Raw genomic sequence first — 24494 nt, 5'->3', positions numbered from 1 at the left:
AGACCACCAAAAGGAAGATGACCAAATGCAATGGCCGAATGATGAACATTTATGGTGCCCCAGAGAAAAAAGATCCAAAAGGAAATTAAGAATAGTTACAATAGGGGCTAAGTATGGATCCAACTCCCATTCCAGGCACCAATGAAGCCATCCAGACAATGCTGATAAGTGGCCCAGGCATCGCTAAGAAGGTAGCTCACCGTCTGCAAAAGGCCATTGGTCAACCATGAACCCCTGAAATGTGCCAAGTGACTAGTGTAAAGTGGCCCTGAAGATGTGGCAGTGAAAATTGCCTTGGTTGTCTTTCAGGAGATCTGGCAAAACCGGAAGAATTGGGGCATTCACAAATAACTCCAAAAGAGCTGAAAACCAGGCCTGGGATGACCAAAGAGGAGTGATGAGACACACCTCTACTTCCTGGTGACAAACATGAAGGACGTCTCCAGAATCATGGAGAAGGGGGAAAGGCATAGGACCCCGTCAAAGGCCATTTACAAGATACTCCGCCCACAGAGAAATGTCTTTGCTCAAACAGGTTGGGAACTAACAGAATTACATGGAACACCGTTTGGTTGGTTAAACTTTTCACTGTGTATTGCTGCCGTGCTGAGTTCAATAAAGATTGTTAAAGGGACATTGTGCACTGACATTTTTATTATTATTTTAGTATGTGTTGTAATGGTTAAACGTTAGTATGTGTTAAAATTTTAAATCCAATTATGTAGCCACTTACCAAGCCATATTGTCCCCTATGTATAAGTTCGTCTACAAGTTCAAAACACTCCCTGCTCACTCTCTTCTTGCTGATATTCACTGTGCATGCGCGGGATTCCCTTTCAAGTTACCGCTATTGTGACGAGCGCAATATAAAGCTCGCTCACAGTAGCAATGACAAATGAAGCTGGATTTCTGTCAGGATTCAAAGGCCCCTATTTATGAAAGTCTGGTGGACCTGATCCGACAGTGCGGAATACGGCAAACAATACGCTCGCCGTATTCAGCATTGCACCAGCAGCTCACAAGAGCTGCTGGTGCAACGCGGCCGCCAGCATGGGGGTGTCAATCAACCCGATCGTACTCGATCGGGTTGGTTTCCGGCGATGTCTGTCCGCCTGCTCAGAGCAGGCGGACAGGTTATGGAGCAGCGGTCTTTGTGACCACTGCTTCATAACTGCTGTTTCTGGTGAGCCTGCAGGCTCGCCAGAAACACGGGGCATCAAGCTCCATTCGGAGCTTGATAGACAGGCCCCATTGTCTGCAGCTATGTGGCTTTGTGTGCAGAAGTAAACCTTTATTACATTTTTTTTTTAAATAGTCTTTTATTGAGGTTTTGCGTGGAATATAACATACAATGCTAGCCATATAATAGCATTGACAACAATTCAATGTGACAACAATACTTTTAACAGAGTAAAATAAATAACAAAGAAAAAACATTGAATGACAGAATATAGGCTTTACAAACCTCAATTTTATAATATCAATAGCTTATGTTGGTGGTTATTTATCTAGCCTCTCGGCTGTATTTTAGTTGCAATAAGCAAAAGGTATATGGTAACCACACTGTTGGCCACTTATGGGCTCTGATCATAAGGCTACTTGTCAGAGGGTGAACACCGCTTAGAGAAGTGTAGATTAGTTGGGGTATGCGTATATTAATACTATTATGGTATTGATGATCTGATTTGAAAGGGGTACTTCAGATATAGAAACAAGTGCAATTAAATGTGCATATGTTCATGTTACATTTGTTAGAGGATGGGTTAGTATAAAAACTATAACTCCACCGAGGAACTCAAGCAGTATACTCTAAGTGCAGTTAATGGTATATGAGCCATAGGCAGCTGTGTATGGAGATAGGAAAGCAAGCATAACAGTGAGGTGTTAGGAGATAGAAGATACTGTGAATCTAATGTGTGAAGTTTATTATAGTCAATTAAGATCCCATACGGGATGAGTATGTTAATCTATTGTAGATAGCAGAGTCTCCGTTAAAAAAGTGAACCAAATTAGAGTTATATAATATTGTGATATACAAGTGCCCAATGTGTATAAGACAAGTATGGTTCTCCATAGTGCTGGATTGGGAGGGGGGTCAGTCTAAGGGGGGTTTGCGAATCACCTAGGGATATTATCAAACTGGTTACTTTAAGGGTCACACATAAACTATTAAAGGGATTACTGTAAACTAGGTCAATCTCTAGTTCTACAATGGTGCTAGTATATTGGCTGTGAAATATTAAACATACAATATGTGCAATATCTAAAATATGGCATAGAAATGCATGCAGAAAACAGTATTATAACTTAAGAATAGTTTGCACAATAGGAGAATAGTTGAGATAAAAGCATGGTAACTTGTTCCTTTGCACACCTACTTTTAGATGGTTTAAGTTTAAAACCTTCAGATTTAGGATTCTTAATTATCAGGAATCTATGACTTACACTATTATCTGTCATTACTAATATTAGATAGAAAGACTGCTAATCGTGTGTAGATAATGCTATTGGAAGCATATATGGGAATAAAGAGCTGGACTTTAGCAGGTTACATAATTCCAATTGGAAACATATGAACCTGTATATTTAGTGATCATTAGAGAAGTGTACAGCAGGTACTAACATAATCTACATAGAGTTATTTTCCAAGGTGGAAACAGTAGCAGTAAAGCCAGGCGCAGAGAAAAAACGCAATCCCACATAAAATCCTTAACCACATAGAAGTATAACAGCATCGGTTTATCAGTTTAAAACGAAAGAAAAGGTTCCTTTCAATCTGATCTATCCCATCTCTTGCAATGATAAAATTCCTTAGTTTAACCTACACCAGAGCGGCACCATAACTGCTGCCAAAAGTATAGCAAAATGGGGGATCATAGTATTCCTGGATTGATACCAGGCAGGAGGTTGAGTGACAAGCATGATCTCTCTACGATGTGGATGACCATGCTGTGGATCAAAACTGATGCCGTGCCTATGTACCCGGCTATCTCTGAAGGTAGCCCATCACACTCGGTCACGGAGCGCTCTTCACCTCCGGGGGGACCGGCCACTTCCCAACCCAGGGGAGTCAAGGGCAACATCTTTCCGCACAACTCAGATAGGGGAAAGCTAGGCAGCTCAGAGCTTCCAATGGGTCTACACCTGTGCAGCATGTTTGGTGTGATCGTTGTAGGTCTCAGAACTAAAGACTTCAGCATCAATAAGGTGGCTATTGCAACCTGCTCGCTCTCATTTGTACACAGTGGCGGAGCTGCCTAGTTTTTCAAAGACACACATAGCTCTTTCAGAACGGTGAACTTGCAGTCCATAAGCTGCTCAAAAATCTTCAGTTGGGCTCTTAAAGCATTATAAAGCTCCTCCATAGTTATACAGTTGGGAGAATATTGCAGTCCTTAGGAAATTGTAGTACCTCAGTTATCTGGGCGGGGGGGTGTCGAGGTCTCTCAATAGGGGAACGGCTTAAGGCCTCGGCGGGCTAGAATAGAGCTTGAAATCTCATGTGCGCTACAAATTTTGGACGTCCAGCTGCTCTACAAATAGTAGTGAGTGTCCTTCTTGTAGTTATTTCTGTAATGGGCTTTCACATTTTGAAGAAAGACGGCATAATAGTAGCCTTTGGTCCGGAGCTTCTAAACATGCGACTGAGTGCCATCTTGGCTCAGACACACCCCCACCTTTTATTACATTTAGATTGTGCACAGATGTTTGTTTTCACTGCCACTTAAAAGTGCCTGCCAATCACGGCAGATCCCTCCCTATACTTAGCCAGCTCTCTGTTCACTTCCCTGCAACTCAGCTACCGGGAGGTACTCAGAACTGCACCTCTTCAAAGATTTGTTAAACAAAAAAAATCTATTATTATTTATTACTAAACAAAAAATGTATTAAAGATAATCTTGGAAAAGTCAGTGGTGGCTTGGCATATTTTTTTCCTACAAATCCAGGAAGCACCTTTCATGCACCTGTACTTTGCTTTATAATTTATCTATACTGCTTTTATAGTCTGTTGGGAGTACTGGATCCATTTGGTATATTTTATCACAAGCTTATAATGCTGTTGCTAAGCGTTTTTAAAATATTTCATATTTTTAACAATTAAGCAATACTGCAGCATTTTTGTCAGCAACAAACTGCTCCTTATGGTTCACAACACACAGCTGCCTAGGGATTCTGGGGTTATTTTTCTAATACTTTAGTGGAAAGTCTGATTCTGGCTAAGGAATGTGATGCTTAATTATAACTGATTTGGATTTCAGTTAGACAAATGGATTTTTAAAGAGTAGAATTTATTTCTTGTGGAAATCGATTTGTGAGTAAAATAATAACTTTATTAGAATAATCTGGGAGCCTTCTTTCTCTGACACAAATCCTTAAAGTTGTATTAAATGAATGCTCCTCTCTTGAATAAAACAACTTTGTTTTTTCATGCTGTGGAGTCATGTCCCTGATCACCATCACAGCTGTGGCAATCGTCCTTAACCCCAGTGAACTATAAACCTTCAGAAATCAGTTGTGCATAGCCTGGCATTTCCTTTTATTGCCTTTATTAATTTAAATGGTTTTGCTGAAACATGTTAAAAAATTGTAATGTGAAATGGAAAATTCTGTACATTTGTATGAGTAATAGATTTGTTTTTAGTTTATCACCCCTCAGAGAAACCTATGCCTTTAGCTAATTTAGGATCAGATTACAAGTGGAGAGCTAACATTTACGCGGAAGTAAAAAGTGGGTTATCACGGGTGTTTGTGAGGTGGGTTTATTGCTTGTATTACAAGCTGAAAGTAAACGCAATAGTTTGAGCACAATTGAAGTTCACGCATTGGGCTAGCACGTCCTTAGAGCTCTAGTTAATAAAATAGAAGCTGAAAACATTTTTCACAAAAAAATAAATGCCAAAACAAGGGGTCACAATCTAAAGTTAAAGGGTAGCTGATTCAGGAGAAATTTGAGGAAGCATTTTTTTACAGAAAGGGTGGTGGATTCATTGAATAAACTTCCATTTGAGGTGGTAAACACAAAGACTGTAAAGGAATTTAAAAATGCCTGGGACATGCATAAGGCTATCCTAAGGAAAAAGTAACATGTAATATGGGTAGACTTGATGGGCCTTTTTGGTTCATATCTACCGTCAAATTCTATGTTTCTATGTTTCTATGGTTAAGTGTCACAAAGCACATAAAAAAAATACATTACAAAGTACAATGTATAAAAAGTGTACCAATGTATCATATATCATATATTATGTATATATAAGAGAAAGGATATATTCCAAATTGTAGCAAATTTTGACACGTAGAATCTGTGCAATGTAACCTCAAAGAAAAAAAGGCAGACATAGCATAACTCTGTAAAATAATGGCTTTTATAAAAATTTAAAATTGTCTTACTCACATATAAGAGAGCTATGACTGAGCTCTCAGGTTTTAGGGAGTTGTTTATTAGATGTTTCTCGCAGCATTAACCCTGATGGAACTTCTTTTGCCTCAGATGGAAGGAGAGTGTATATAGTGAAATATTGTTTAGATTTAGAACAAGCACACAGTGGTGAAATTGTACTCATGTGCATAGAAGACGTGTAAATATATTCACTCCCAGGTTAGTGAAAAGGAATCAATGATGAATAAAGTTGACAATTTATTAAAACATAATGTTATAAAAGCACATAACGGATCAAACACAGGAGTAAGTACATAAGATCACATCTACGGTGGAGTAGCTGATGCCAACTCTCACTAGGCGTCCCTCTACCGATGTCGGTTTCGATCAGCTGTGTACAAAAAAGACCCGCCTCCAGTGATGTCACGAATGCTTGCAGTGTAAGGTCTCCGACGTACGTTTCACTGATATTTCAGCTAATTTAGGATCAGATTACGAGGGGCATACTAACATCTATGCTCTAGTAAAAAGGGTGTTATCACGGGCGCTTGTGAGGTGGGTTTATTGTTTGTATTACAAGTTGAAAGTTGTGCGCAATTTAAGTTAAGGCGTTGGGATAGCATGTCCTTACACCTCTGGTTAACTGTTTCACGAAACAAAAAAGTGTCACAAAACACATCAAAGTTACATTACAAAGTACAAAGTATAAAAGGTGTACCAATGTATCACTGTGTATATAGGAAAAACGGATATCGTCCAAATTGTAGCAAATTTTGACACAGAATCTGTGCAATGTAACCTCAAAGAAAAAAGGCAGACAGAGCATGAAAAAGCTGAAGCATCAGTAAAACGTACATGGAGACCTTACACTGCACATATTTGTGACATCACTGAAGGCGGGACTTTTTTGTACACAGCTGATTGAATCCAACATAGGTAGAGGGACGCCTAGTGAGAGTTGGCGTCATCTACTTCACCGTAGATTCGATCTTATGTACTTAGTCCTGTAATGTACTCCTGTGTTTGATCCGTTATGTGCTTTTATAACATTATGTTTTAATAAATTGTTTATTCATCCGTGATTCCTTTTCACTTACTTGGGAGTGAATATATTTACATGCCTTCTACCCTGAGAGCTCAGTTATTAGCTCTCACGCACATGAGTAAAATTTCACCACTATGTGCTTGTTTAAAATCTGAACAATATTTCACTATATAAACTCTCCTTCCATCTGAGGCAAAAGAAGTTTTATCAGGATTGATGCTGGGAGAAACATCTAATTAACAACTCCTTAAAACCTGAGAGCTCAGTCATAGCTCTCTTATATGTGAGTAAGACAATTTTACATTTTTATAAAAGCCATTATTTTACAGAGTCACGCTATGTCTGCCTTTTTTCTTTGAGGTTACATTGCACAGATTCTATGTGTCAAAATGAACTACAATTTGGAATATATCCTTTCTCTTAGATATACACAGTGATACATTGGAACACTTTTAATACTTTGTATTCTTTTTACTTTTTTGTATTATATATCACTGCAGGGTGCAAATTACATTGTTTTTATTCTGTATTCCAGATTACAAAGTACAGTTGCACTTTAATAACTATCTAATAAAAATATTGCACAAAAAAGTTATAAGGGCTCAAAGATATAAGGGGGGATATTAATCAAAGGTCTGTCGGACCTGATCCGACAGTGTGGATCAGGTCCGACAGACCTAGCTAAATGCGGAGAGCAATACGCTCTCCGTATTCAGCATTGCACCAGCAGCTCTTGTGAGCTGTTGGTGCAACGCCACCCCCTGCAGATTTGTGGCCAATCGGCCACCAGCAGGGAGATGTCAATCAACCTGATCGTACTCGATCGGGTTGAATTGTGGCGATCTCTGTCCGCCTCCTCAGAGCAGGCAGACAGGTTATGGAGCAGCGGTCTTTAGACTGCTGCTTCATAACTGGTGTTTCTGGCTCGCCAGAAACACGAGGCTTCAAGCTCAGTATGGAGCTTGATAGATATGCCCCATTGTCTCTTGTGTTAAAGGAACATTAAACCCACATTTTTTCTTTCATGATTCAGATAGAGAATACCATTTTAAACAGCTCTCTAATTTACTTCACTTATCTAATTTTCTTCATTCTCTTGATATGCTTTCCTGAAAAGCATATCTAGATAGGCTCAGTAGCTACTGATAGGTGGCTGCACATAGATGCTTCATGTGATTGGCTCACCAATGTGCATTGATATTTTTTTAACAAAGGATATCTAAAGATTGCAGCAAATTAAATAGGAATGTTGTTTAAAATTGTATTCTATAGCTGAATCATGAAAGTAAATTTTTGGGTTTAATGGCCCTTTAACATAGAGAGAGATACATACATATAAAACATTTTTAATAATTGAATTTTAATAGAAACATGTAAAGCTGACATTTAAAAAACCCCCATAAAAACACAAAAAAAACCTGTCGAGGATGTGTGAGGACACCCTTAAAGAGAATTTGTGAAAATACAGTTGACACAGACAAAAAGGGGAGAGCGGAACAAACAAGGAGAAGGTGGCACTCAAGTGTGAAGCAATCCTTTATTCACAGAGCAATGTTTCGGGGCTCCTGCCCCGTTCTCAAGCAGAGAGCAGTCACACAAACTAATGTATATTTTCTTTGCATTCCACAGCACACAGTGATAATACACATTTAGCTAAATTATTTTCCCTTTGGTGTGCACATATAATAAATATTTGGGTAAAAAATTTATATTATTTAATGTGTACATTAATAATGATTCAAAAATATCAATACAAATAGCTTAATATATTGGTCGTCTCATCACTTGCTGCCTAAGGAGTTTAGCCTTGTAAGCACTCCATGACAGCTGCTTAGCAAAGTTTTCTCTGATTGTGCTCTCCGTAGGGAAGCTGTTAATCATCTCTTGTGCAATATGTCGGGACTTGGCTGGAGCTTCTGCTAGGAACAGCTTTATAGGGATAAATATACACTCAGCTCCTTCACTTATCTGCCAAAGTAAAATAATAACTTAAAAGTTAGGGTACAATGAATTGAAACATAAATATCCATTCTGATATAGAATTAAATGTTGAAAAATATTTTTTATGAAACATAGTTATGCATAAAATTAATCTCAATAACACCCTTGCAATTACAAATCAGAATCTGTATTAGATATTGTGTGTTTTTTTTAATAACAATAGCATTATATTTTAATTAAAATTTCAGAAACAGTCTACCATAGTACAACACTCTGCACTAGCAGCTACTGAATTATTATTATTTTTTTAATTTAAGCACATGGGATTACATTTAATCCTGTGTATTATTAGTGGCAAAACATGAATGTAATGCCAGATATAAACTTCTAGCACAACCTTTAAAAAGTAAAATTCTTAGGTCTCTATTTAACATGGGCCAGAAAAATAGGGGCAACACCCCTGCTTGCTTGGTATTGTGGATAGTGGATAGCAATATGCTGCCCGCATTTATCATTGCACACAAGGTGAAGTGTGCAACGCCATCCCCTGCTTGTGTGCAGCTGACAAGAGCGCCACTGTGCAGTTGACGTAGAGGGTTAAGAAGCAGCAGTCTGAGGATCGCTGTCTTTTAACTCTCGGCTGCAGGCTCATTAATGCAGTTTCTCAAATGAAGCCCATAGAGAATCAAAATAAAGAGACTTTGTACTCAATGTTTTTCTTTCATGTGTATGGAAGAGCAATAGTTAAGCCAATAAAAATAAGGTTTGCATGATAAAGTAAAGACTGTTTTTAAAGTAAAACTAATACCTACTGTAGGTACACTAGCTGTTTGCTGTTTGATAAGGACATAATTCAGAAAACGTTACTTCTATTATCAAATTTGCTTGGCTCCCATGATATTATTTGTTGAAGAAATACCTAGGTAGGCATCTGGAGCACTACATAGCAGAAAAAAGTGCTGCCATCTAGTTGTTAAAAATTACATGCTCTTACTAAATCATTAATAAAATAGGGTTTTAAATCCCTATAATAAGAACTTTAAATACTATGACCCTCAGTACAGGAGGCAGTTGCTGGATTTTGGCAGACTCTTGAGAAGTTTATATTTCTTAGAGACATCATAAAATGACTTGGAAACTTAAACTATCTTATATTCAGTTAAAATGTGTTCATTAACAAGCTTTATATGCAATATTATTTTTTAAGAGACAGAACACCAATTGTCTTTAAAGAGTTTGTATTAATCTTAGGGTACATTGGGTTGAGGGCAATGTTTAGTTCAGTATTGTTGCTGGCTGAAGATCAATGAGCTGTTAATACACTGTAAGAATATATATTTAATCATACTGACTCCATTTTGTTTCAGCATTATATTTCATTATAATGTGGTTATTATGCTGTGAGAACATATGCTGACATTAGATTTTAGTTTCATATGCAACAATTGTGCCTTCTGCTATGTCCTTGGCGATGCACCCAGATATACGGTTATCTAAAACTGTAAGCTTCACGGTAAAATCCTTATTCCTCCTTATTCCTATTATTTTTACTGTGCGTCTTTGTTCTAACGTATGCTGTGTAGAATGGTGTGATTATGATACACCATTTGTTTAACCCCCATGTACTGTAACCATTGTCTATAAAAGTATGTGATGCCTTATAATAAAAAGAACAGTGATTAGACTTTACTTGCTGCTTGTCTGATTGTTGTTCCCGAGATCTCGCCAAGTAACCCATTTAGTTCCAGGTGAAAGTGTAGAATACTGCTAAGTGTAAAGTAATACCCACCGTTATAAGATAACGCCTAACAATTCTGGTGTCAGAGCGTGGGATTCACACAGGGATAAGTAGATAAGTGTTTTTATTCTGCTTTTCCCTCTCTGAATCTGAACCCAAAGTCTGGCCGGTGTTGATACTATATAAAGGGTTAAGGTACCTTTTAAAGGGGTTAAACTCCCCTGGACAGGTTTGAGTCCTGATGTTAAGAGTAGGGTTTGCGTAGGTTTGAGTACTAGCGCACGTTATAGCGTGAGTTAAAGTCTCATCTTATTTGTTTGCAAGTTAAAGTCTTGCGATAACGGAAAATTAATTTTTCCTTTTAAGGGTTTTAAAGAGTTAAAGTCCCTTATATAAGCATATAGTTTAGTTTAGTTAAAATATCACTGGAGCTGAATGGTCACTTGATGATTGTTGCTTAATTGCTTATTTCATTGCTGATCTTATTGTGTTGTGAATGTGGGGTCTGTTCAAAAGGCTTAGTGATAAGTGTTGTTGCTGTTTGCTGCATACTGTGCTCATGGAGAAAAGTTCCTGACTCCCTGTACATAATGTTGTACTGTGACATGACAGGATGTATCTTGAAAAATAGCTTGGTATGTGAAAACCCTTTCTTTTTGTTGTATTGTCTTTGCAGTAACAAAACAGAGATTCTGTGTAATTTATGTGTAAGAAGTGTTTGTCTGATGTCTTCACTGTTTCCAGTGTTATGTGTAAAAGGTTCACTTCCCACTAAATATCTGAGGATTTATTATCTTGTCTAAAAATAATTTGTTAGAATCCTAAATTCCTTGGAAAATGGCCATTCTTACGGCTAGATTTACCTTTAAAATAACTCTGGTATTGAGAGTCCACAGAATGGCTGCGTTAGGCTCCAAAAAAGGAGCGTAGAGCATATTTAACGCAACTTCAACTCTCGATACCAGAGTTGCTTACGGACGCGGCCAGCCTCAAAAACGGGCTCGTGCATGATTCCCCCATAGGAAACAATGGGGCTGTTTGAGCTGAAAAAAAAAACTAACACCTGCAAAAAAGCCGCGTTCAGCTCCTAACGCAGCCCCATTGTTTGCTATGGGGAAACACTTCCTACGTCTGCACCTAACACTCTAACATGTACCCCGAGTCTAAACACCCCTAACCTTACACTTATTAACCCCTAATCTGCCGACCCCGCTATCGCTGACCCCTGTATATTATTTTTAACCCCTAATCTGCCACTCCGTAAACCGCTGCTACTTACATTATCCCTATGTACCCCTAATCTGCTGCCCCTAACACCGCCAACCCCTATATTATATTTATTAACCCCTAATCTGCCCCCCACAACGTCGCCTCCACCTGCCTACACTTATTAACCCCTAATCTGCCGACCGGACATGAGCACTACTATAATAAAGTTATTAACCCCTAATCCGCCTCACTAACCCTATAATAAATAGTATTAACCCCTAATCTGCCCTCCCTAACATCGCAGACACCTAACTTCAATTATTAACCCCTAATCTGCCGACCGGAGCTCACCGCTATTCTAATAAATGTATTAACCCCTAAAGCTAAGTCTAACCCTAACACTAACACCCCCCTAAGTTAAATATAATTTTAATCTAATGAAATTAATTAACTCTTATTAAATAAATTATTCCTATTTAAAGCTAAATACTTACCTGTAAAATAAATCCTAATATAGCTACAATATAAATTATAATTATATTATAGCTATTTTAGGATTAATATTTATTTTACAGGTAACTTTGTAATTATTTTAACCAGGTACAATAGCTATTAAATAGTTAAGAACTATTTAATAGCTAAAATAGTTAAAATAATTACAAATTTACCTGTAAAATAAATCCTAACCTAAGTTACAATTAAACCTAACACTACACTATCAATAAATTAATTAAATAAAATACCTATAATTATCTACAATTAAACCTAACACTACACTATCAATAAATAAATTAAATACAATTCCTACAAATAAATACAATGAAATAAACTAACTAAAGTACAAAAAATAAAAAAGAACTAAGTTACAAAAAATAAAAAAATATTTACAAACATTAGAAATATATTACAACAATTTTAAACTAATTACACCTAATCTAAGCCCCCTAATAAAATAACAAAGCCCCCCAAAATAAAAAAATGCCCTACCCTATTCTAAATTACTAAAGTTCAAAGCTCTTTTACCTTACCAGCCCTGAACAGGGCCCTTTGCGGGGCATGCCCCAAGAAGTTCAGCTCTTTTGCCTGTAAAAAAAACATACAATACCCCCCCCAACATTACAACCCACCACCCACATACCCCTAATCTAACCCAAACCCCCCTTAAATAAACCTAACACTAAGCCCATGAAGATCTCCCTACCTTGAGTCATCTTCACCTAGCCGAGCCAAATTCTTCATCCAAGCGGAGCAAGAAGAGGTCCTCCATCCGGTAGAAGTCTTCATCCAAGCGGGGCAGAAGAGGTCTTCCATCCGATTGAAGTCTTCATCCAAGAGGCATCTTCTATCGTCATCCATCCGGAGCGGAGCGGCAGCATCCTGAAGACCTCCGACGCGGAACATCCATCCTGGCCGACGACTGAACGACGAATGACGGTTCCTTTAAATGACGTCATCCAAGATGGCGTCCCTCGAATTCCGATTGGCTGATAGGACTCTATCAGCCAATCGGAATTAAGGTAGGAAAAATCTGATTGGCTGATTGAATCAGCCAATCAGATTGAGCTCGCATTCTATTGGCTGATCGGAACAGCCAATAGAATGCGAGCTCAATCTGATTGGCTGATTGGATCAGCCAATCGGGTTGAACTTGATTCTGATTGGCTGATTCCATCAGCCAATCAGAATATTCCTACCTTAATTCCGATTGGCTGATAGAATCCTATCAGCCAATCGGAATTCGAGGGACGCCATCTTGGATGACGTCATTTAAAGGAACCGTCATTCGTCGTTCAGTCGTCGGCCAGGATGGATGTTCCGCGTCGGAGGTCTTCAGGATGCTGCCTCTCCGCTCCGGATGGATGACGATAGAAGATGCCTCTTGGATGAAGACTTCAATCGGATGGAAGACCTCTTCTGCCACGCTTGGATGAAGACTTCTAACGGATGGAGGACCTCTTCTTGCTCCGCTTGGATGAAGAATTTGGCTCGGCTGGGTGAAGACGACTCAAGGTAGGGAGATCTTCAGGGGCTTAGTGTTAGGTTTATTTAAGGGGGGTTTGGGTTAGATTAGGGGTATGTGGGTGGTGGGTTGTAATGTTGGGGGGGTATTGTATTTTTTTTTTACAGGCAAAAGAGCTGAACTTCTTGGGGCATGCCCCGCAAAGGGCCCTGTTCAGGGCTGGTAAGGTAAAAGAGCTTTGAACTTTAGTAATTTAGAATAGGGTAGGGCATTTTTTTATTTTGGGGGGCTTTGTTATTTTATTAGGGGGCTTAGAGTAGGTGTAATTAGTTTAAAATTGTTGTAATATATTTCTAATGTTTGTAAATATTTTTTTATTTTTTGTAACTTAGTTCTTTTTTATTTGTTGTGCTTTAGTTAGTTTATTTAATTGTATTTATTTGTAGGAATTGTATTTAATTTATTCATTGATAGTGTAGTGTTAGGTTTAATTGTAGATAATTATAGGTATTTTATTTAATTAATTTATTGATAGTGTAGTGTTAGGTTTAATTGTAACTTAGGTTAGGATTTATTTTACAGGTAAATTTGTAATTATTTTAACTATTTTAGCTATTAAATAGTTCTTAACTATTTAATAGCTATTGTACCTGGTTAAAATAATTACAAAGTTACCTGTAAAATAAATATTAATCCTAAAATAGCTATAATATAATTATAATTTATATTGTAGCTATATTAGGATTTATTTTACAGGTAAGTATTTAGCTTTAAATAGGAATAATTTATTTAATAAGAGTTAATTAATTTTGTTAGATTAAAATTATATTTAACTTATGGGGGTGTTAGTGTTAGACTTAGCTTTAGGGGTTAATACATTTATTAGAATAGCGGTGAGCTCCAGTCGGCAGATTAGGGGTTAATGTTTGAAGTTAGGTGTCGGCGATGTTAGGGAGGGCAGATTGGGGTTAATACTATTTATTATAGGGTTAGTGAGGCGGATTAGGGGTTAATAACTTTATTATAGTAGCGGTGCGGTCCGCTCGGCAGATTAGGGGTTAATAAGTGTAGGCAGGTGGAGGCGACGTTGAGGGGGGCAGATTAGGGTTTAATAAATATAACATAGGGGTCGGCGGTGTTAGGGGCAGCAGATTTAGGGGTACATAGCTATAATGTAGGTGGCGGCTCTTTGCGGTCGGCAGATTAGGGGTTAATTATTGTAGGTAGCTGGCTGCGACGTTATGGGGGGCAGGTTAGGGGTTAATAAATATAATATAGGGGTCGGCGATGTTAGGGCAGCAGATTAGGGGTACATAAGGATAACGTAGGTTGCGGTCGGCAGATTAGGGGTTAAAAAAAATTATTCGAGTGTCGGCGATGTGGGGGGCCTCGGTTTAGGGGTACATAGGTAGTTTATGGGTGTTAGTGTACTTTAGAGTACTGTAGTTAAGAGCTTTATGAACCGGCGTTAGCCCAGAAAGCTCTTAACTACTGACTTTTTTTTGCGGCTGGAGTTTTGTCGTTAGATTTCTAACGCTCACTTCCGACACGACTCTAAATACCGGAGTTAGAAAGATCCCATTGAAAAGATAGGATACGCAATTGACGTAGGGGGATCTGCGGTATGGAAAAGTCACGGCTGAAAAGTGAGCGTTAGACCCTTTTTTGACTGACTCCAAATACCGGCGGTAGCCTAAAACCAGCGTTAGGAGCCTCTAACGCTGGTTTTCACGGCTACCGCCAAACTCCAAATCTAGGCCTTAGTAATTTTCGGATACTCTTAGATACATTTTAAATTTGGTGGAGAGTTTATCTTGTTTTGTTACTAATATTTGAAATATATGTTTTCCTTAAGAGATAGAATGTTAATAAAATGTGATTCCTGTGTCTTTAAAAGTTTGATGTATGTTAAACTTGCTTAAGAATGAATGTTGGGATTGAATTTACGGTATGCACGTTGATATAAGTTTGTGTGTGTATCGCTGCAAAAGCTGGCCTTGGTGCCTTTTTTATCTGTGTTTTCTGACTGGTAATTAGTTTAACTGTGTGTGTATCAGTGTTTCTTAGCTATGAAATCTGACGCTGTAATGATTTGCTTGAAGTGTTATTGCTGTAACTTGATTTTAAAGTCATATGTATGTTCTTAATTCTGTGTGTTAATAATAGCATTTTTAGTTTTATATGACATTTGTTTTACGCAAATTAAGACTGAAGAAAGTTTTTATGTGTTTCCACCTATTTGAGGCATATAAATATATTTTGGATGTACACATGGGAGATGTTGGAACCTTCAGGTGGCGGGCTATCGAGTCGGTGTCCAGACCATCTAGGGGAGGTGATTTATTTCATATCCTCTCCAGGCAAGAGATCTACTGGATACACAGGCTCGGTAGCCTGGTACCTGAGGGTTTCAATTCGGAATTCGACATTATTAATTATTGGCACAGATAGGGCTTAACTCTACCATTTTTCCCTTGGTATTCCAGAAATAGCTGACAGCTATTTATTAATCCACTTCTTTTTGGGCTGGCATGTTCACTTTAAGGTTCAAGTGCTATGTATAAATACATCCTCATTATATATTTAGGCTTAGTGTATGAAGTATAGAATACTCATTTATTCTTTTGGCCACTTGATTGTATGTTTCTCTAGCTCATATTTAAGCATTAATAACAATTTCAAATATTTAAATATTTTAATATATTGATTGTTGTTTTTTTTAACACATTTGTACAATCACCTTTGTATATTTGCATTTATGAACTATTGTTCACATTTGGTCATATTGAAATTTGTTTTGATATTTGATATTTATTACGATACTTTATCTTTACCTAGCCGGTTTTGATAAGTCTATGTATTTAAGAAAGGATGTATCTATTTATTTATAAGTGTAAATCTATTGCTCATGCCTATAGTCCATACATACATATAATTCTCCACTTGTAATTATACATATAAAACATCCCTTTTTCTGAAACAGTTTAGAGTAACAAGTTTGTTTTTATCTGTCTTTTCTATACCACTCCCATTTGGGGAGTGGCCAACAGGTATATAAGGTGTGTTCTTTGAATACCTGTTATCTGTCTATGACTACGGCCACACTGGGCCGAAACCGGTCAGACCTTTTTTACTTGTCTCTCTGCTGAGAGTTTTATGACTATGTTTGATCCAATAGAATTTCTTCAATAAAGGCTTGCTTTTTATACCTACGGATTTGGATATCAAGTGATTCTTTTCCCCACCTTGGACGAGCTCTGGATACACTTTTGTTCTTTATTTACTGTGGAGTACAGGGACTCCACTTCCGCCAGCATGTCCTGGCCGACACGGATTACAGCTGACCCGGATGACTCCAGCTGATTGGAGAAGGCGTGCGTGATGGAGAGAGGCTGAGTAGTGTTATTGTGGTATGAAAGTTAAACAACTGTGACTGACACCTAGGAATACAAAAGTTGCTAACAGCGGAACCCCGGCACTGTGAGTATGCTTTTCTATGCTTGAATGTGACTTTTTGAAATTATCTGTTATGACCCAGCTCTAAGCCGCGGAGATATGGAACTGTGCTTTGTTGCGAGCCTGATTAACGCTACGGATATACGAGCTGACAGGCCGATATTATTATTATTATTTGCTACACCATTTTCTCCTGCATGTTTAATAGCGGGCTGCTTGTGAGATCATTTTTTACAGCTGGGCTACTCAGAAGTACTAGGGGCATCGATGCTTACATTTGAAGTAACTGCTTGAAGGTATATTACTTGCACTGCCCCACTAGTGGTCTAGGAAAGTTACATTGCCTGCTCATTTTTGCTCAGTGTCTAAAGTTAGGTGAACACGCTGTATTGTTTCCTGGTTTGCCTTTGTACGGAACGGTACTATATATATATGTATTCTCCATCTAACACTACATGTCACGAAGGTGACAGTCTCTCTCAGCACACAGCACAGTACTGAACTTTGTCTTGAGCAATATCGGTTGCTCACTTTTCATATAAATATATTGTTTTTGCAAGTGAACTAACTAAGGAATTTGTAAGTGTGATGATGTGCGTGATTTTAGGTCTGGTAAATAAACGTTCATTTTTCTTGCAAGTGATTAATAGGTTGATTTAAGTATGTTCAAGATTTATGCAAGGAGTTTGTAAAAAGGGAGAAAAGAAAAGACTATACGCTGTATGTTATTAAATGTATCTAAAGTGTTTGGGTCTGTTTCTTTTGCAAGTAGAATAATTCAGTAGAGTTTTAATATAAACTGGTAACATATTGCTGTGCTATATTATTTTTGCTGTGATAGCTCTCATTTAAATATATGCAGGTTATGATAGTGTAAAGAAGTAGAATTTTAATGGTAAATAATACAATTTTCCTAATCATGGCTATGTTATATATGTAATATACATGTTATAAATGGTCAGCCCTTAAAGGGACAGTGTTTTTATGTTAATGTGTTTTCAATGATTTGTTACACCAGCTGTATACTATAAAATGTAAGAGAAATTGCACTTGCAGGTTAATTTGTATATATGACGTATCTCTTTTTGTGCTTTTAATCCACAGCCTATTACAATGGGTTGAGTTTCAGGTAATAGCATATCCCATTTCCCTTATCTGATATTTGTCTGGAAAACTGGAGCTCAGTGCTTAGACTAAGCAATGGAAATTGTAATTTTATTACTTAACTATCATGTACTCCACGGGGCCCACTGAAAGTGTAATTTCTTCTTCTGGCTGTGTTTACTTAGGGTGTTCAATAGATGAGAATCCAGTATACAAAATTTTACTATAAGTGGGTATACCACAGGCTGAATCAGTTATTTCAAATGCCAAAATAGGGATGAAGGAGCTACTTGTAAAAATTAAATACACGCCATCAGGTAAAATGGAAATGGGAACAATTTAAAGTGGAGAAAAAGTTTTGGGTACATTTTCCTTTTAATCTATTAGTATACATTATTATTATTATTCTTTTCAAAATTTTCATTTAGTTGCATAAAATTGTTATATTTAGTCTGAGAGCTGCAACAATGTTGAATATCAAATTATATTAAAAAAAAATAAACAAACTAAAATAATTGTGTATTTATTAAAATCCTGATTATATTAAAGTATAGAATAGCATGTAACGGCTACGTGGCTGTTTACTGCCGTCAATAGACTGGTTTCTGAAGATTTTCCCAAATTATTTGTGTTAAACATGATTCTTTAACATTGGGTTTGCCCTATGCAAGCAAACAGAAACCATAGACCAGTGGCAATGCCAGTATTATCTGACATTTCACAGAATATAGTATTGTGTGTTCTCTTTGTCAATTTATGGTTAATGATTTTATTTGTAAATGTGCAACTAGAGTTTATTGGTTTTCTAACGTGATTGCATTATTAGCATGATTTTATAGTAATGGGCAGGGTAACATTTACAAAACCATAGCTAAAGGTTGTTATAGAATTTAAATTATTTGAAGTGTTTTGTTAAAATGTGGTATTTTTCAGTGCTGTGTTTCAGTGAGTGTATATGTGCTTGCTTTCAGGTTGACTGTGTTTGTTAAAAGTTAATTTTCTGTTTTGCGTAGTGGACAGTTGTTTTTAAATGATATCTTAGAGAATGTTTTTATTTTCAGGGAATGTGTGTGGAAGGGTGCTGTATGAATGCAATATTGCATATTGAGGTGTATTTGATTTTGCCTGATCTTGAGGATACTACTTCTTTTAGGAATGCATGGATTGTCTTTTAGTTTGCTGTCATATTGTGTTTGCGTGACACATAGGGTATTTAACGCGAACAAAGGTTGGGTATTGATGAGTATCTTTATGTATTGATGAGTATCTTTATTTATGTGATTTGGGGGAGTGTTTTTAAGTAAGAAATGAACCTAAAATATTTAGACAAGTTGTTAACAAAATATTTGTATATGCAGGATGAGATCATGGAGCTGTATACATTAAAAACAAAATACACTAACTAAATGATTTTTGAGTTTTTCATATTTAGGTAAATCTGTACAGATAAAATTAAATAGTGCACTATCCAAAAGATTGAAGATTGAATGCAAGTAAACCTTTTAAATAAAGAGACACCTGGAGCCTAGGTAAATGAAAGAAAAAGAAGATAAAAAGACCTTTGTCAAGTTTGTTTAACCACCATACTGCAGTAAAAGTTGCTGAACTATCTTGTGGATCCATTCTTTGCATTGCAAGCTTGTACCAGCCCCAGAACTGGACTCTGGGTAATCTATGAATGTTTCCTATGATGTGTGTCTTCAGAACATAAAGACTTTCCTTCTCTGGACTGTGCCTTGAGTGTTGGAGTTGAGGACCTGTTACGCTGTTACAGAGTCATCCACAGCTAAATTAGGGGAGTATTGTTTTAGCTTGTTTACTCATATTGCTTGTTTTGTATTCTCTTGTAATTGTATTATTTGTATTGATTAAATTAGATATAAGAAGTCATATAGCTTTGTCTGCAGAAAAGTATGCCTTATTTGTATTAGTGCACATTGTAGTTTATGTACTTAAACAAAGTATTCCTCCAGATAAGTGTAACTCTAAACCTTGCAGCATTGTAACCTACAGGGCCGGTGCTAGGATTTTTGGCCACACAGGCGAGGATACATTTTGCCCCCCACGAATTACATACCATCCCATTGCTAGTTAAAGGGATATGAAACCCAAATTTTTATATCATGATTCAGATAGACCATGATATTTTAAGCAACTTTCTAATGAACTCCTATTATCCATTTTCTTTGTTCTCTTGGTATCTGTATTTGAAAAGCGCGAATGTAAGCTTAGGAGCCAGCCCAATTTAGGTTCAGCACCTGGGTAGAGCTTGCTGATTGGTGGCAAAATTCAAATCAAACAGTGGTAGTGCTGCATAGCAAATCAGACAGTGATAGTGTTGCATAGCAAATCAGACAGTGATAGTGCTGCATAGCAAATCACACAGTGGTACTACATCTATATCTACACATCTATAATATAAACACTGAAATTATATTAACAGTGGCACACTGACCTCTTCTTCAACCCTGGTCTAAATGAAATCACAATAAGTGCTTGATATGGTAAAATGAAATAACACAGGAATTCTAATCCGCCATCTACATATATATATATATATATATATATATATATATATATATATATATATATATATATATATAGCAATAAGAAACAAATTGCAGAGACTTTTTGCAGATCCAAAACTTGATTTATTTCAGTTTAAAAATAATCCATGAATACATGATCAAAAAACGGTATGTCTCACAACTGCAGCAAAACTTGTGAAAAGACTGCTGCTGACATGTTTCACCGCTCACGGCGTAATCATAGCTACAGGTAAAATCCCTAAGGTAAAATATATATATATAAATAAATAAAAAAGGGTATTTATATATATATATATATATATTCATTTACATATAGGTGTATATATATATATATATATATATATATAAGAAGTAAGTGAGTTGAATCCAGCACCATAGGTTTTAGTAAAATTTCTTTCCCACCTGTGTGCACGTTACCAAGGAGTATCAGCCAAACTCCAGTGTATTTGTATTTGTATTTGTTTTTATGAGACATTTTTTTCTTCTTTCTTTTTAATATTTTATGTGTTCTGGTGCCACCAGGGGGCTCTTAGGTAAGGAAAATTGCAATACCTGGACAGGTATGAGTTAACCCAATTAACTTACAGCATCAAACCCTGATTGGCTCAGTTACCCTTTTTAAATGTTGGTTCATTTGTCTTTTAAATATGCATGATTAAGGACTATGTAGGTCCGAAACGTCGCTTTTTACTGGTTGCTAAACCTCAAATAAAGATTTTTCACCTTTAAAAGAAGATTGTGTGCTGTGGTGCTGTTACCTTGTTTTTTACATGGACTATATATATATATATAAACGATAGATAGTTAGAGCCCAGCACCATAAATTTCAATAGTGGCTTCCAGCCTGTGTGCCCGTTACTGTGGAGTATCAGCCACACTCCAGTTTTGCTTCTTTAGAGGTGAAAAATTCTTTTATTCAGGTACAACAACCATAAAAAGGCGACGTTTTGGACCTACATGGTCCTTATTCATGCATATTTAAAAGACAAATGAACCAACATTTAAAAAGGGTAACTGAGCCAATCAGGGTTTGATGCTGTAAGTTAATTGGGTTAACTCATACCTGTCCAGGTATTGCAATTTTCCTTACCTAAGAGCCCCCTGGTGGCACCAGAACACATAAAATATTAAAAAGAAAGAAGAAAAAAATGTCTCATAAAAACAAATACAAATCACAATCCCTATTCAGACCATAAGGGTGTAAAGTATTCAAACGTTTAATCCACCATACTTCTTTTTGCTTTAACTTTAATTCCCTATTACCCCCTCTTCTATGCATGGGTATATGGTCTATGATTTGAAAGCGAAGTTGGCTAACTGTATGTCCCATCTGTGTGAAATGTGCAGATACAGGTAATGATAGATCTTTAGATTTAATAGAGGCCTTATGTTGGCTAAACCTATCCCTGGCAGCCTGGGTGGTCTCGCCAATATAGCAAAGCCCACATGGGCATTTAAGTAGATAAATTACATAGTTGGTCTGGCATGTATATAATCCATTTATAATATATTGTTTCCTTTTATCATTCTGTGCCAGGTATTTGCCTTTTATTATAGAATTACATTGAGCACAATGAAGACAGGGATAACATCCCTTATTTGGTGTAGTTAAGTAATTAACATTAGATGATTTAGCTGTACCTACATCAGCACTAACAATATTGTCCCTAAGATTTTTAACCCTTCTATATGAGGGCATAGGGGGTAATTTGAAAGATTCTACTTCTGGATTATATTTTGATAGTAAATGCCAATGCTTTCTTACTATTCTAAAAACATCACTACTCAGATCACTATATTCCATAGAAAAGACCAATCTATTAGATCCATTTACTGTGCTATTTTTAAGATGTTTTTTAATTAGCTTTTTTGGGGTTTTCTCTAACTCCTCAATATTCCTAGCCACTATCTCTTCTGGGTATCCTCTTTGGATAAATTTATTGCCCATAGATCTCAATCTTTCTGGCAATATATCCTGGTCTTGGACTATTCTCTTTGTGCGCAATAACTGGCTCCTGGGTATAGATCTGAATACAGTATCTGGGTGAAAACTTTCATATCTTAGCAATGTGTTCCTGTCCGTTGGCTTAGTATAAAGATCAGTACTCAACTTTGTACTCTGTTTGTAGACAGTGGTGTCCAGAAAGTTAACCTGTTGACTAGAATATGTGAGTGTAAACCTAATGCCCCCCATAGAGGCATTAATGTCCTCAACAAACTGAAGTAGGGACTCCAATGAGCCCCCCATATGCCAAAAATGTCATCTATATATCTTAGCCAGAGCTTACAGCTGCTGATGAATGGCTGACTATTGTAGACAAATTTGTTCTCAAAGCCAGTCATAAACAAATTGGCATATGAGGGGGCTACATTAGAGCCCATTGCTGTCCCCCATTTTTGCATGTAGTAGGTGTCCTGAAATAGGAAGTAATTACAGTACAATATCAATCTTAGCATGTCATCAACAAAATCAATCTGAGATAGATTATATAATTTGCTTTCACTTAAGAAGCTTTTAACAGTTGTTAAACCAGCCTCATGTGGAATTGAGGTATAAAGATTTACTACATCAAGTGTAAAGAAAGTGTAAATTTACTACATCAAGTGTAAAGATTAAACAATAAGTTTGAAAGTATATTGAACAAATGTTCATTTGACTTAATTGTCCTGACTGTGGAATGTCTGCAAATTGAAATTAAAAAGCAGAAAAAGGCTGTACAAGACACAGAATGAGCCATGGAAACTAAGCTTACCCTCGAGATGTTAAAGACCACCAAAGATGAAATCGATGCATTGTTATCCCAGTATCGCCTAGAACTTGAAGAGAGAAAAAGGGTTCGTGAGAGACGAGCTGGATTACGTTAACCATCGAGTATACCATTGGTCACATGACAATGCGTCCAGGTCACGTGAGGGCCTACGCTGGAGGAGAACACCGAGAGCAATAACGGATCAGGATAAAGCCAAAAGCACATCATCCGGGGAGAGTTTTTTAGACTCCGGTTCGGAAGGAGACACCGGAGGGGAGGGCAGAAGCACCGGCGATCAAAGAGAGCCCAGGATGTTTACACGCAGTGCTTGGAATCAGCAGCGGCAACCATACAGGCCGCACAGACAGCAGAGAGGAGGGAGACATCGACGGGGCATGAGAAGGTAACAACACATATAAATGAACTGCCTGAAATTAACTCCCCTGTGTCTGAAGAAGAAAATCTTGTCATTAATATCTCTAGATATAACCTTACAGAGAATGAACTTAGTCTCCTGATGAAAGGACTGTCGTTTTGCCCAGTTAAAGATCATGATGATTTTGAGATTGATAAAGATCTCTATAAAATTTTCAGGACATTAAGGCTAAAAGCATTATATGGTGGGAGTAATATGGCTAAATTGTGTGATCAAAATGTAATAAATGAAGAAGTAATGCAGAATGATTGCTTTAATTTGAAAACGCTGAATTTATATAAAAAGTCCTCATTTATACCCCCCACAAGTAATTCTGGTATTGAAACTTTTGTTAAGTTTGTCCAACAGGACGTTGCTAGTCTAGTAAAGAAAGCAAAGTTGCAGCCATACACTAAACAACAGAATCTAACTAAAGGGGAATGGGAGGCTATATCCACTCTAAAAAGTAACAAAAATATCACAATAAAAAATGCTGACAAGGGCGGAGCCATAGTAATATTAGACACTGATTACTATATCCAGGAAATTCTACAACAACTATCAGATGGGTGAGTTTATGAAATATTAGATCACAATCCCCTCACAGAGATACAAAGTGAGCATAAAGGAATCCTGGATAGAGCCTTGGGACGTAACACTATTTCCAAACAGATTTATGAATTCCTGTTTAACAAATTTCCAATTACACCAATTTTCTATACGTTGCCCAAGTAGCATAAAAACCTTACACACACCCCTGGACGCCCTATTGTGGCCTGTACTGATTCTGTGTTCTCCAATACCTCAATCGTTCTAGACAAGATTCTTTTTCCTTTGGTCAAACAACAAAAATCATTTATTAAAGACACAAATGATTTTTTTTAAAAAACTTGCAGAGGTTGAAATAGAGGAAACATGTTTAATCTTTACACTTGATGTAGTAAATC

This window comes from Bombina bombina, chromosome 2 (assembly GCF_027579735.1).
Source record: "Bombina bombina isolate aBomBom1 chromosome 2, aBomBom1.pri, whole genome shotgun sequence".
In the NCBI taxonomy this organism is placed as follows: Eukaryota; Metazoa; Chordata; class Amphibia; order Anura; family Bombinatoridae; genus Bombina; species Bombina bombina.
This window is presented reverse-complemented; position numbering follows the sequence as displayed.